We start from the raw sequence: 13,147 nt of genomic DNA, 5'->3' as shown, positions 1-13,147 counted from the left end.
ATAGAGACGTTCTGCAAAATACCTGATCAGTACCATTCAAAACTGTCAAGGTCACAAAAAGTTGAGAAGATATCACAGCCAAGAGGAACCTAAGGCACATCCGACTAACTATTGTGTAGTGTCCTGCATGGGATCCTGGAACAAGAAAAGGACATTTAGGTAAAAACTAAGGAAATATCTTCAAGATGATGTCTTATATGCACCAGCTTCTCTGTAAAATGATTTTACCTTTTCATTGTTATTTACTGTGTGAGTCAGTATTTCATTTGTATTGATTTTATCCAGCAACTAGGGGAGAAAAACACAGAAAGTCTGATATAAAAATAATCTGTTGTACAATGAAAAACACCTGAGGTAACATCAATAAACATTAGTCATTAGTGATGTATCAGAAATGATGCATTATCTATGACAAAGGTTCCAAACTAATTCAATATGTTAGTCATAGAGGAAAGTGGGTGTGCTGTATACAGGAACTATCAGTACTATCTTTGCAACTTTTCTCTAAAAAAGAAAAAAAAAACCTAATAATCACTTTCCCTCTTTTCCCATTCAATTAGTCAGACTGGACACAATACGGCAAGGAGAGGTGCTTCCGGTAAACACTACAACATAGAAAAACACCTCTTTTCACTTCACCCCATTGTAAGGAGGCAAAGGCAGGAAGAAGGCTCTATACCACACCAAACTGAGTGGCCAAGCATGAAGGAGTCCCCTCCTAGCCCAGGGCTAAACCCATTTGGTTCCTACACATGCACATTGACCATCAAAGGCTTTTATAATCCTAACACTACATAGTTTTATCTGAAAATAATGTTTTTATAAAAGCACATGAGTTGCAAATTGTCTCTGTTGTGGCCTGAATTACATAGTCGGTTGTCAGCACTGCACCCCCTTCCCTCTACAAGGTAGTGATTCTGGAACTTACAGCAAGAACAGCAAGTCAGATCCAGACCCGGCCTTGCTGGTTGACAGTTTGACTTCCTTAGCCCAGGCTATAGAATGGCTTCCTGATACCAACAAAAATACACATTTACCCAGTCAGGGATGACTGCAAAGACTAGCTCTTGTCAATAACAATTTAGATCATTGTGAATTCAATTTCAGACACATGCCTTTGGTTAGGAGACACACACTGTCTCCTCAGCCTCTCATCTCTGCTTCTGCTTATAGGAAATATCTAGACACAGTAGGTCAGAATGCAGACCAGAGTCATTGAGCAACACAGCATACATATTTTAGGTGGGCTTTATAGCTCCATTCTGGAGAAGAAAATGACACCCCACTCCAGTACTCTTGCCTGGAAAATTCCATGGATGGAGGAGCCTGGTAGGCTGAAGTCCATGGGGTCACTAAGAATCAGACACGACTGAGCGACTTCACTTTCACTTTTCACTTTCATACATTGGAGAAGGAAATGGCAACCCACTGCATTGTTCTTGCCTGGAGAATCCCAGGGATGGGGGAGCCTGGTGGGCTGCCATCTTTGGGGTCGCACAGAGTCAGACACGACTGAAACGACTTAGCAGCAGCAGCAGCAGCAGCAGCAGCAGCAGAGCTCCATTCAGTCCTCCTAAGTTTTTATTCACATGCACCTTAAACCACCCTTTATAAAAGTATAGTTGTTTCACCATTCAACATTATTTTTCATAGACTGTCAAGGTGAATAATGCTGTCTCTGCAGCAGCTCCAGAGAAACTTGGACACCTGCAGTTTCATGTGAAAATGGAAAGTTAAGGGATGACAGCAGACATTAGTCTGAAGTCACATTGTCACCCTTAAGGCACTATCTATAAAGACTAGTGTTTTTTTCTTTTTTTTTTAAGAACCACTGGTCCAGTGGTAAATACAAGCTCAAAAAGGAAGGAGTAAGCTCTAAATTCATAGTAGCACAATTAAAAGTAGCCAAGACATGGAAACAACCTAAACGCCTATCAATAGATGAATGGATAAAGAACTTGATATATATATATATATATATATATGATATATATGTGTGTGTGTGTGTGTGTGTGTGTGTGTATTACTCAGTCATAAAAAACAGATGAAATATTGCTATTTTCAGCAACATGGGTGGACCTAGAGATAATCATACTAACCAAAGTCAAAAAGAGGACAAATGGTATATAGTATCACTTATATGTGGTATCTAAAATATGACACAAACAAACTTACTTACAAAACACAAACACTCACAGACATAGAGAATAGACTTGCATTTGCTAAGGTTGTGGGGAGGAATGCATTGGGAATTTGGGGTTAACAGATGCAGAGTATTATATAGAAAATGGATAAAAAACAAGGTTTCACTTTATAGCACAGGTAACTATACTCAATATGCTGTGATAAATCATAATGGAAAAGAATATGAAAATATATACATGTGTATATGTATAATTGAATCACTTTGCTATATAGCAGATATTAACACAAAATTTGTAAGTCAAATACTCCAACAATATTTTTTAAAGGAGGGCTCAGACAGAGAAAGGAGACAAATGAACAGGCATTGTGTCTCTCCTCTTTGTCCTTGAGTCAAAGGGAGAGACCTCATGTACCTACACCAAACCCTCCTCTCTCCATGCATCCCCCCTCAAATCTTCAACCAACCTTCTCCACATTTATCTCAGAAATGCCATTGGTTCCCTGACAGTTCTGGTGCCAACTTTTGTTCATAATTTACTTAATCCAGTTGAAACATTCTAACACACTGAATAACTCATATTTACAGCCTCCATCTGGAGCCTCTGCCCTGTACACAGAGAAACCACCTGGTACCTAGCCAAATTCAGTGAAAAATGTACTGGAAATGGGTACCTTTCTTATTTGGGGGATCAAAGCTGCTCTTCTTCAGTTCAGTTCTGTTCAGTAGCTCAGTCGTGTCCAAATCTTTGCGACCCTATGAATCACAGCAGGCCAGGCTTCCCCGTCCATCACCAACTCCCGGAGTTCACTCAGATTCACGTCAATCGTATCAGTGATGCCATCCAGCCATCTCATCCTCTATCATCCCCTTCTCCTCCTGCCCCCAATCCCTCCCAGCATCAGAATCTTTTCCAATGATTCAACTCTTTGCATGAGGTGGCCAAAGTACTGGAGTTTCAGCTTTAGCATCATTCCTTCCAAAGAAATCCCATGGCTGATCTCCTTCAGAATGGACTGGTTGGATCTCCTTGCAGTCCAAGGGACTCTCAAGAGTCTTCTCCAATACCACAGTTCAAAAGCATCAATTCTTTGGTGCTCAGCCTTCTTCACAGCCCAACTCTCACATCCATACATGACTACTGGAAAAACCATAGCCTTGACTAGACAGACCTTAGTTGGCAAAGTAATGTCTCTGCTTTTGAATATGTTATCTAGGTTGGTCATAACTTTTCTTCCAAGGAGTGAGCGTCTTTTAATTTCATGTCTGCAGTCACCATCTGCAGTGATTTTGGAGCCCCCCCAATAAAGTCTGACACTGTTTCCCCATCTATTTCCCATTAAGGGATGGGATCAGATGCCATGGTCTTCGTTTTCTGAATGTTGAGCTTTAAGCCAACTTTTTCACTCTCCTCTTTCACCAAGAGGCTTTTTAGTTCCTCTTCACTTTCTGCCATAAGGGTGGTGCCATCTGCATATCTTCTTCAGTTACATCCCTCGAATTTATCACTTGTCCACTTATCAAACACCAGTCACCTTTCAGAACATGTCATTATTGCATATTATCTGGATTTGCTTGCTCTGTCATTTGCTTGCTCCTTGTGTGAGGTGCTCCCATGGTTCACCCACAGGACAGGGTGGAAGGTAGACATACTGAGGATCAAAACAAGGGAGCCCTGCTTTGTCTATATCTACAGTGACAGTGTATCAGCAAGAACCACACAAAATGAAAAGGCAGTGCCATTATCCTTATGACTGTTCTGTAACAACGGCCATCATTTTTCTACTTCTCCTCCAATTCTACTCTCCACAACTTCTGTTATGTCTATAAGGACAGTTAATAGGAAGATACAGTGCCACGAAAGCCCTCCAGCACATGAAGAGTCACGATGCTTCAGAAGGTCACCTCTCAGTTCAGAACTGCCAAACACTCAGAGCAGGGCATGACTCCCTTTCCTAAGATATGCCCAAATCAAACATTTTGGAATATATTCAATGAATTTGTAAATGATATCCTGAGTTTTACATTTAGAAAGGGGCATCAGAGAATGAAAATGAGAAATGAGGCCAATGGTGAGCAGAACTTAGATTTCTTACCCTTTAAAAAAAATCACTGTTTTTCTCTTTAATCAGTTTTCCCTCCTTTCCCAACAGATCTTAAGGTACCACTTCCTAAATTTCAATAATTCCCATTTTTTTCTAATTTTATTCAAAAAACACCACGGCTTAAAATATTTATTCTATCCCCAAATTAAAGCCCACAAAGCTCATACTATCTATCCCAGATAGATAGTATGCTATCCCAGAGTTACACTATGCTTTCCCAGATAGCATATCCTAGATAGCTATCCCAGAGTTACACTTTCTTTCTGGCAGAAGATTTCTTGTGGAAAGTAACATTTAAGATCCTCTCTTTGGTGACACCTAAAACATTTTGTACCAACACACATCAGATCAGAGACAGAGAGCAGGTAGGTCTTGGCAAGCAATTGGGTCTATGACTTTCAATGTATGTGCAGAGAATGGGGAAGAGAAAAGCCCTCAGTACATAAAGTTTACAAGAAAGACTTTCACCAAGACTCTCAGACCAAAGAGCCAACTTGTTGGCTTTCCCCCACATATTAATACATAGTTTCATTTTCACAGAGATGGGCTTACAACCTCAAGAACCCCAATATCAAAGGTTAATTTTTATTATTTTTTAAACAGAAATACATATTTATGTACTAAACATACATATATTAAGTATACAGCCTGATGAAGTTTTAGCCAAGTGTACAAGCATAGTACATAGGACCCTGATGCTGGAAAAGATTGAAGGCAGGAGGAGAAGGGGCCAACGGAGGATGAGATGGTTGTATGGCATCACTGACTCGATGGACATGAGTTTGAGTAAATTCCAGGAGTTGATTATAGACAGGGAAGCCCGGCATGCTGCCGTCCATGGGGTCACAAAGAGTCAGACACGACTGAGTGACTGAACTGAATTAACAAGCATAGTATAACCAACACCGAGATGAAGATATAAAGCATTTCCCATTACCTCAGAAGGTCTCTCTGTCTCTAGCTACTATCCTTCTCATGACAAGCATTATTCTGACCTCTGACACTATAGGTTTTCTTTGAATATTTTTTTAGCTTTCCTTAAATGGAATCATACAATATGTGGTCCTTTTTATTCAACATTCTGTAGATGATATTAGTCCTATTATTACAGATCTCTATGGCTTCACTTTAATTTTTCATTACTGCATATTATTCCATGGTACCACTAATAGATGGGCTTCCCAGCACTAGTGGTAAAGAACCTGCCTGTTGATGCAGGAGATACAAGAGATACGGGTTCAATTCCTGGGTCAGGAAGATCCTCTGGAGGAAGGCATGGCAACCCACTCCAATATTCTTGCCTGGATAATCTCATGGACAGAGGAGTCTGGTGGGCTGTGGTCCATTGGGTCGCAAGGAGTCAGACACAACTGAAGTGACTTAGCATGCAAATATTCACACACACAATACCTATAATAATCTCTGGTGGCCCAATGATTAAATATTTGCCTTCCAATATATGGGAGGGAGTACAAGTTTGATCTCTGCTTGGGGAACTAAGATCCCATATGCTGCAAAGCAACTAAGCTTATACACCATAACTAGAAAGCCCACCCACCACAACTAGAGAGTCTGCCTGCCACAAATACCGAACCGTGCACTCTAGAGCCCATAGGGTGCAACTATTGAGCCTGCATAGTGTAGAGTCTGAGTTCTGCAACAAAAGAAGCCTATGCACTGCAACTGGAGAGGCCCCCTGAGCTCCACACCTTGAGAGAGCCCACATACCTCAACACAGAGCCCACGCCTCACAACAGAGACCCAGCACAGCCAAAGAAAGCCCAGTATGACACTCACCATAATAAAACTCTTAAAGATCTGAGAATAGAAGGTGATTCCCCAGCCTAATAAAGCATATACAAACATCACAACAGTGAGAGACTGAATGGTTTCTTTTTATGATCAGAAGCAAGGCAAGAATGTCATCTCTTATGAATCTTACTCAACATTATTCTGGGCATTCTAGTAAGTTTAAGAAGAAAAAATAAGTAAAAATAAGCCATAAAAAATTAAAAATAAAATCAGAAAGGAAGAAATAGAGAAGTTTTTATTTACAGATTATGATTATGTAGAAATAAACAAAGAATTTATAAGAATGCTTCCAGAAGTAATAGACAATCATAAAAAAGATCACAGGATACAATTTATTTACTATATATAAAAATTCACCATTGGTAGTTAAAAATGAAACTAATGTTATCTACAATAGCACCAAAAAATGAAGTACTTAGGTATAAACAGGATCAGGATGTTCATGCATAGAGCCATGAAATAAGTCCACCAAGAGGTATCCAGTAGCCACGATCTTCTGGAAAGTTTAGTATTTCTAAAACGTTAAATTATTCCTAAATTGATCTATAGACTTGATGAAATCCAAGTCAAAATCTCAGGAAACCAATCTGTGAGTATCAACCAAATGATTCTCAACGGCTGTGAAAACACACAGAACCACTAACAAGAGCCAAAACAAAAGTGAAGAGGAAGAACTCACACTACCAGATTAAACACATAATACAGAGCTATAGAAATCAAGACAGTGTAGTACTGTCAAACAGGGAAAAATATCCATAGATCGACTCCTTATTACGAAATTTAGATTTAAACTGAAGAAAGTAGGGAAAACCACTAAATCATTCAGGTATGATCTAAATCAAATCCCTTACAATTATACAGTGGAAGTGACAAATAAATTCATGGGATTGGATATGATAGACAGAGTGTCTGAAGAAGTATGGATGGACGTTCATGACATTGTACAAGAGGCAGTGACCAAGACCATGACGAAGAAAAAGAAATGCAAAATGGCAAATTGGTTGGCTGAGAAGGCCTTACAAATAGCTGTGAAAAGAAGAGAAGCAAAAAGGAAAGAAGAAAAGGAAAGATGTACTCATCTGAGTGCAGAGTTCCAAAGAATAGCAAGGAGAGATTAAAAAGCCTTCCTCAGCGATCAATGCAAAGAAATAGAGGAAAACAATAGAATGGGAAATACCAGAGATCGCTTCAAGAAAATGAGATACTAAGGGAACATTTCATGCAAAGATGGGCACAATAAAGGATAGAAATGTTATGGACCTAACAGAAGCAGAAGATATTAAGAAGAGGTGGCAAGAATACACAGAAGAACTCTACAAAAAAGGTCTTCATGACCCAGACAATCACGATGGTGTGATAACTCACCTAGAGCCAGACATCCTGGAATGTGAAGTCAAATGGGCCTTAGGAAGCATAACAAGGAACAAAGCTAGTGGAGGTGATGGAATATCAGTTGAACTATTTCAAATGCTAAAAGATGATGCTGTGAAAGTGCTGCACTCAACACGCCAGCAAATTTAGTAGACTCAGCAGTGGGCACAGGACTGGAAAGGGTCAGTTTTCATTCCAATCCCAAAGAAAGGCAATGCCAAAGAATGCTCAAACTACTGCCCAATTGCACCCATCTCACATGCTAGCAAAGAAATCCTCAAAATTCTCCAAGCCAGACTTCAACAGTACGTGAACTGTGAAATTCCATATGTTCAAGCTGGTTTTAGAAAAGGCAGAGGAACCAGAGATCAAATTGCCAACATACACTGGATCATCAAAAAAACCAAGAGAGTTCCAGAAAAACATCTGTTTCTGCATTATTGACTATGTCAAGGCCTTTGACTGTGTGGATCACAATAAATTGTGGAAAATTCTGAAAGAGATGGGATTAGTAGACCACCTGACCTTCCTCTTGAGGAGCCTATATGCATGTCAGGAAGCAACAGTTAGAACTGGACATGGAACAACAGACTGGTTTCAAATCGGGAAAGGAGTGTGACAAGCCTGTATATTGTCACCCTGCTTATTTAACTTATATGCAGAGTACATAATAAGAAAAGCTGGGCTGGATGAAGCACAAGCTGGAAACAAGACTGCTGGCAGAAATATCAATAACCTCAGATATGCAGATGATACTTCTCTTATGGCAGAAAGCAAAGAAGAACTAAAGAGCCTTTTGATGAAGGTGAAAGAGGAGAGTGAAAAAGTTGGCTTAAAACTCAACATTCAGAAAACTAAGATCATGGCATCTGGTCCCATCATTTCATGGCAAATAGGTGGGGAAACAATGGACACATTTAGAGACTTTTTTGGGGGGGTTTCAATATCACTTCAGATGGTGACTACAGCCATGAAATTAAAAGACGCTTGCTCCTTGGAAGAAGAGTTATAACCAATCTAGACAACATATTAAGAAGCAGAGACATTACTTTACCAACAACAGTCCATCTAGTCAAAGCCATGGTTTTTCCAGGAGTCATGTATGGATGACAGAGTAAAGAAACCTGAGCACTGAAGAACTGATTCTTTTGAACTGTGGTGTTGGAGAAGACTCTGGAGAGTCCCTTGGACTGAAAGGAGATCCAACCTGTCCATCCTAAAGAAAATCAGTCCTGAATATTCATTGGAAGTACTGATGCTAAAGCTGAATCTCCAATACTTTGAGAAGAACTGCCTCATTGGAAAAGACCCTGATGCTGGAAATATTGAGGGTGGCAGGAGAAGGGGATGACAGAGGATGTGATTGTTGGATGGCATCACCGACTCAATGGACTTGAGTCTGAGTAAACTCTGGGAGTTGGTGATGGACATGGAGGCCTGGTATGCTGCTGTCCATGGTTGCAAAGAGTCAGACCTGACTGAGCAACTAAACTGAACTGAGATCAATTGAACAAAATATACATTCCAGGAAGAGACCCACACAAGTACAGTCAACACAGAGAAGCTTCAATCAGCAAAAGACAATCTTTCAATAAATGGTGTTGGGCCAATTGGACATCCATGTTCTAAAAGATAGACATATTCCTTACACTTTACAAAAAATTAATTTAAAATAGATCATATATCTATTGCAAAGTCTAAAATAATATATAGGAGAAAATCTATGTGACAACTTGGTGATGGGTTTTTAAACACAACAGCAAAATCATACTTCATGAAATAAATAGATTATAAATAAAGCATTTATTATAATTAATAATTACAATAAATTATAATTAATCTATTATAATTTATAATAATTAATTTATTATAGTAAATAATTGCCTTGTTCTATGTGCTATACAACAGGTCCTTGTTGGTTATCAATTTTAAATACACTGTCCTACACTCTCGCTTCTTCCTGGTAACTGTAAGTTCACTTTTTAAGTCTGTGTCTTTTTCTATTTTGTAAGTAAGTTCATTTGGATTATTTCTTTTTAGATTCCACATATAAGGGGTTCATATTATATTTCTCATTCTTTGTCTGACTAACTTCACTCTGTATAATACTCCTTAAGTCCATCCATGTTGCTGCAAATGGTATTGTTTCATTCTTTTTAATGGCTAAGTAATATGCTATTGTAGATATGTACCACATCCTCTCTATCCATTCCTCTCTGCTCAGTGTTATGTGCCACCCTGGGAGAGAATGGATACATGTATATATATGGCTGAGTCCCTTCACTGTTCATTTGAAACTCCCACAACATTGTTAACTGGTTATGCGAGAATGAGTGCTACATCACTTCAATTGTGTCTGACCCTTTACAACCCTATAGATTGTAGCTCGCTAGGCCTCTCTATCCATGGGATTCTCTGGGCAAGAATACTAGAGTAGGTTGCCATGACCCCCAGGGGATCTTCCCAACCCAGGGATCAAACCCACATCTCATTTTGTTTCCTGCATTGGCAGATAGGTTCTTTACCACTAGTATCACCTGAGAAGCCCTTAATTGGTTATACCCTGATATAAAATATAAAGCTTAAAGTTTTGGGGAAAAAACTGCTTTGTGAAATACACTGTTAAAAGAATAAGTCAAGTTACATACTGGTAGAAAATAAACAAAACATACATCAGATAAAGTGTTTATATTCCAAATATGCAAAGATTACTTAAAATTCAATAAGAGGTAATCAACACAATTTTTAAAGAGGCAAAGATTAAAAGGCTATCTCATCAAAGAAGATATGCAGGTGGGAAATCAGCATATGAAAAATATTTGACATCATTTTCCATTAGGACAATGAAAACTAGGATCAATGGTATCCTATTACATCTATTAGAATGGCCAAATTCCAAACAACTAGCAAAATCACTGTTGAGGATGCAGAGCAACAGAAACTCTCATTCACTGTTGGCAAGGAAGCAAAATAACACAGACACTGTGGAAAATAATTTGGCATTTCACAAATCTAGCCAAAGTATTACCATACAATCCAGCATTATTATACAATACAGAGCTAGCCATAATATTAGCATACAACCCAGCATTACCATACAGTTGCCATAGTTACATATTCGTTCAATTGATTTCAATAAAAACTTATATTCACACAAATCACGAACACACTGTTTGCATAACTTTTTCTCATAATCAGTACAGATTGGAAGCAATAAAGATGCCCTCAGGAGAACTGATAAATGAACTGTGGTGTATTCATTTAGTGGAATTACTATTATTTAGTCACTAGGTCATGTCCAAATCTTTTGCGACCCCATGGACTGTAGCCTGCTAGGATCCTCTGTCCATGAGATCTCCCAGGCAAAAATACTGGAATGTGTTGCCATTTCTTTCTCCAGGGGATTTTCCTGACCCAGGGATAGAACCTACATCTCCTGCATTGACAGGTGGATTCTTTACCACCGAGCCACCGGGAAACCCCTGTATAGTGGAATACTATGCAGAAAAAAAAAATCAGCCATCAAGCTCCATGAAAAAAAAAAATGGAGGAAAATTAAATGTTGCCAAGTGAAAGAAGCTAGTCTGAAAAGGCTACACACTTTATAATTTCATTTATATAACAAACAGATTTTTTATGCCAGAGGTTCAAGATGTTCGAGGACTGAGTAGGTGAAGCAGAGGTTAGTGAAACTATTCTGCATAACATTGTAATGATGGATACATACATTTTGCATTTACCAAAACCCACATAGTGTACAATACAGCCTTCCCAACACTTATCACTCATAGTCAAATGGAGTAAGTGCAGAGAACACCCATCCCCATGTTGACATTTTATTTGAGGAATATTACTTTCCAGACAGTTCACATTCATATGCCGACAGTCTGTACCCAAAGCCTCTCCACTGAGCTGCCACTGCCTTTATCTCTCAAATAAGAAATTGCACAGAGTTTCCCTAAAGAGTCTCCATGTAAACAGCCAGATCTCTATAGGCTGACAGAGCCACTGTGGATAAGAGGGTTAAACTGAGGAGGGGGTCAACAGGAACTAATGTTCAATCTCCTCCTCACCCCTCAAGCTTCTAAATATATTTTTTGTGAAATATCAGTTATCCTTTTATTCTACATCTTAATTCCTGATGGTCAGGGTGTTTTAAACTTATTGTATGCCTAAATATAAGGTACTTGTAGATAATTGCAAATGCCAGCACACCTATTATGTGAATTGAGCAGCACATGCAAGAGCTGTGCAATTCTGGTGAAGTTTACATCTACAGAGATAAGTGAGAAAGAGTTTATTAGTAATAGTGATTCCACTGAGACGGAGGGAGAAGGAGGGAGGGCAGAGAGACAATGACACATGCACATCCTCCCCCACCCCCTTCTGCCCAAACCACCACCAGCAGGAGCCTATCACCCACGCAGGAGCATAGAATACCCTGCAATGCAGTGGAGCAGTGGCACAAGCTCCCAGAAGACTCCTCCCTGCACAGAGACACACAGGTCCCCTCCCCTCCCCCACAGCTGTTGCAAACACAAGTGGTTCCTCAGGAGCTTTGTTTTCAGAAACACAGTTTTACTGATGGGACTGAAATCAGCTTTTACCCAAGAGTCCCAACTTCCCAACTCCACATCCAAGCTTTACTACACTAAAATTAGTGAAGCTGTTAAAAAACAACAAAATCCCTTCCAGTGGACTACTTCTGTCATCAAAAGGCCAGGGGAAACAAACAAACAAACAAACAAAAAACAAAAAAAAAAAACTTGCACAGATATGGCTCTGGACTGACTCAAAATACACCTACTGTGGCCTCCCCTAGGATAACTATGTAGAATTTCTACAGCATCCTGTACCAGTCCTGAGCTAGGCATGCTTCTGGGCATTAGAGAATTAAAGTGAGGGAAAGGCGTTCATTGAGCTCAATTTACATTTCTGATATTAGAGTTTTCTAAGACTATGGGCTTTTTCTCTTCCTCTCTCTCTCCCTTTTCTCTTTCTTTCTTTCTTCTTTTTTGGAGGGTGTTGTTCTTGGTGTTGCCCTTGGCTTTATGAAGTTCTTAACTCACCTCTTGTCGAATTCCATCTGCCTTTTAATTCCACATCTTAAACCACAGATGATCAGGACTTGTCCATCCATCCACACCTGAATCGAAGACCCCCAATATTCCATCCCAAATGTCCACATTCACAGTTGCAATTAGATGGGGAGCAGATGGGCAGACAGGCAATTTATTTGTAGCCACTAAAAGAGGTCTTCAGAAGAATAGAATAGAAAATGGCTGATGAACGGCTGTCAGCCCAAAGGAAGGAATGGCAGGGTAGAAAAATAGACAGAGAATTAGCTCTCTGTATCTCCCTACGATTTCCACCCTTGCTTCTGTGACCCTAAAGGAGACACGAGCACAATGAAGAACTTGCCAGGCATCAAAGAAGAGAGTGCAAGGCAGGAAGCCCCCTCCTCTCAACGGGAGGGCTCACGGCTTGCCCCTCCCTCCCAAACCCGCCCCTCCCAGCTGTCTGTCCACACATTTGTTCTCAGAAACAAAGCTCTTGCAGACACAGACCCACACACCATTTTCCCCAAGAACACCCCCAACTTCAAACATTTCTCAGAGTCTTGTCAAATAGCAGGGAATCTCACATGTGAAGCACATCCTTGCTTGTTAGCGGCCATACAGTGTTGGGTTTGCGAGATGTGGGATGATGAAAGTGG

General features: G+C 39.8%; 1 long non-coding RNA gene across 1 annotated transcript in view; it reads right to left on the bottom strand.

Moving 5' to 3' along the window:
* LOC121817148 (uncharacterized) overlaps positions 1 to 12,860 on the bottom strand; it is a 298,484-nt gene extending 285,624 nt beyond the window's left edge. Inside the window, exon 1 of the long non-coding RNA XR_009597166.1 lies at positions 12,501 to 12,860. This is a non-coding gene — a long non-coding RNA (uncharacterized LOC121817148). The remainder of the gene's footprint in view (positions 1 to 12,500) is intronic.
* Between the last annotated feature and the right edge of the window lie 287 nt (positions 12,861 to 13,147).

The sequence above is a fragment of the Ovis aries genome, chromosome 18 (genome assembly GCF_016772045.2).
Source record: "Ovis aries strain OAR_USU_Benz2616 breed Rambouillet chromosome 18, ARS-UI_Ramb_v3.0, whole genome shotgun sequence".
In the NCBI taxonomy this organism is placed as follows: Eukaryota; Metazoa; Chordata; class Mammalia; order Artiodactyla; family Bovidae; genus Ovis; species Ovis aries.
The sequence above is the reverse complement of the archived record's forward strand: the minus strand, read 5'-3'. Positions and strand labels throughout refer to the sequence as shown.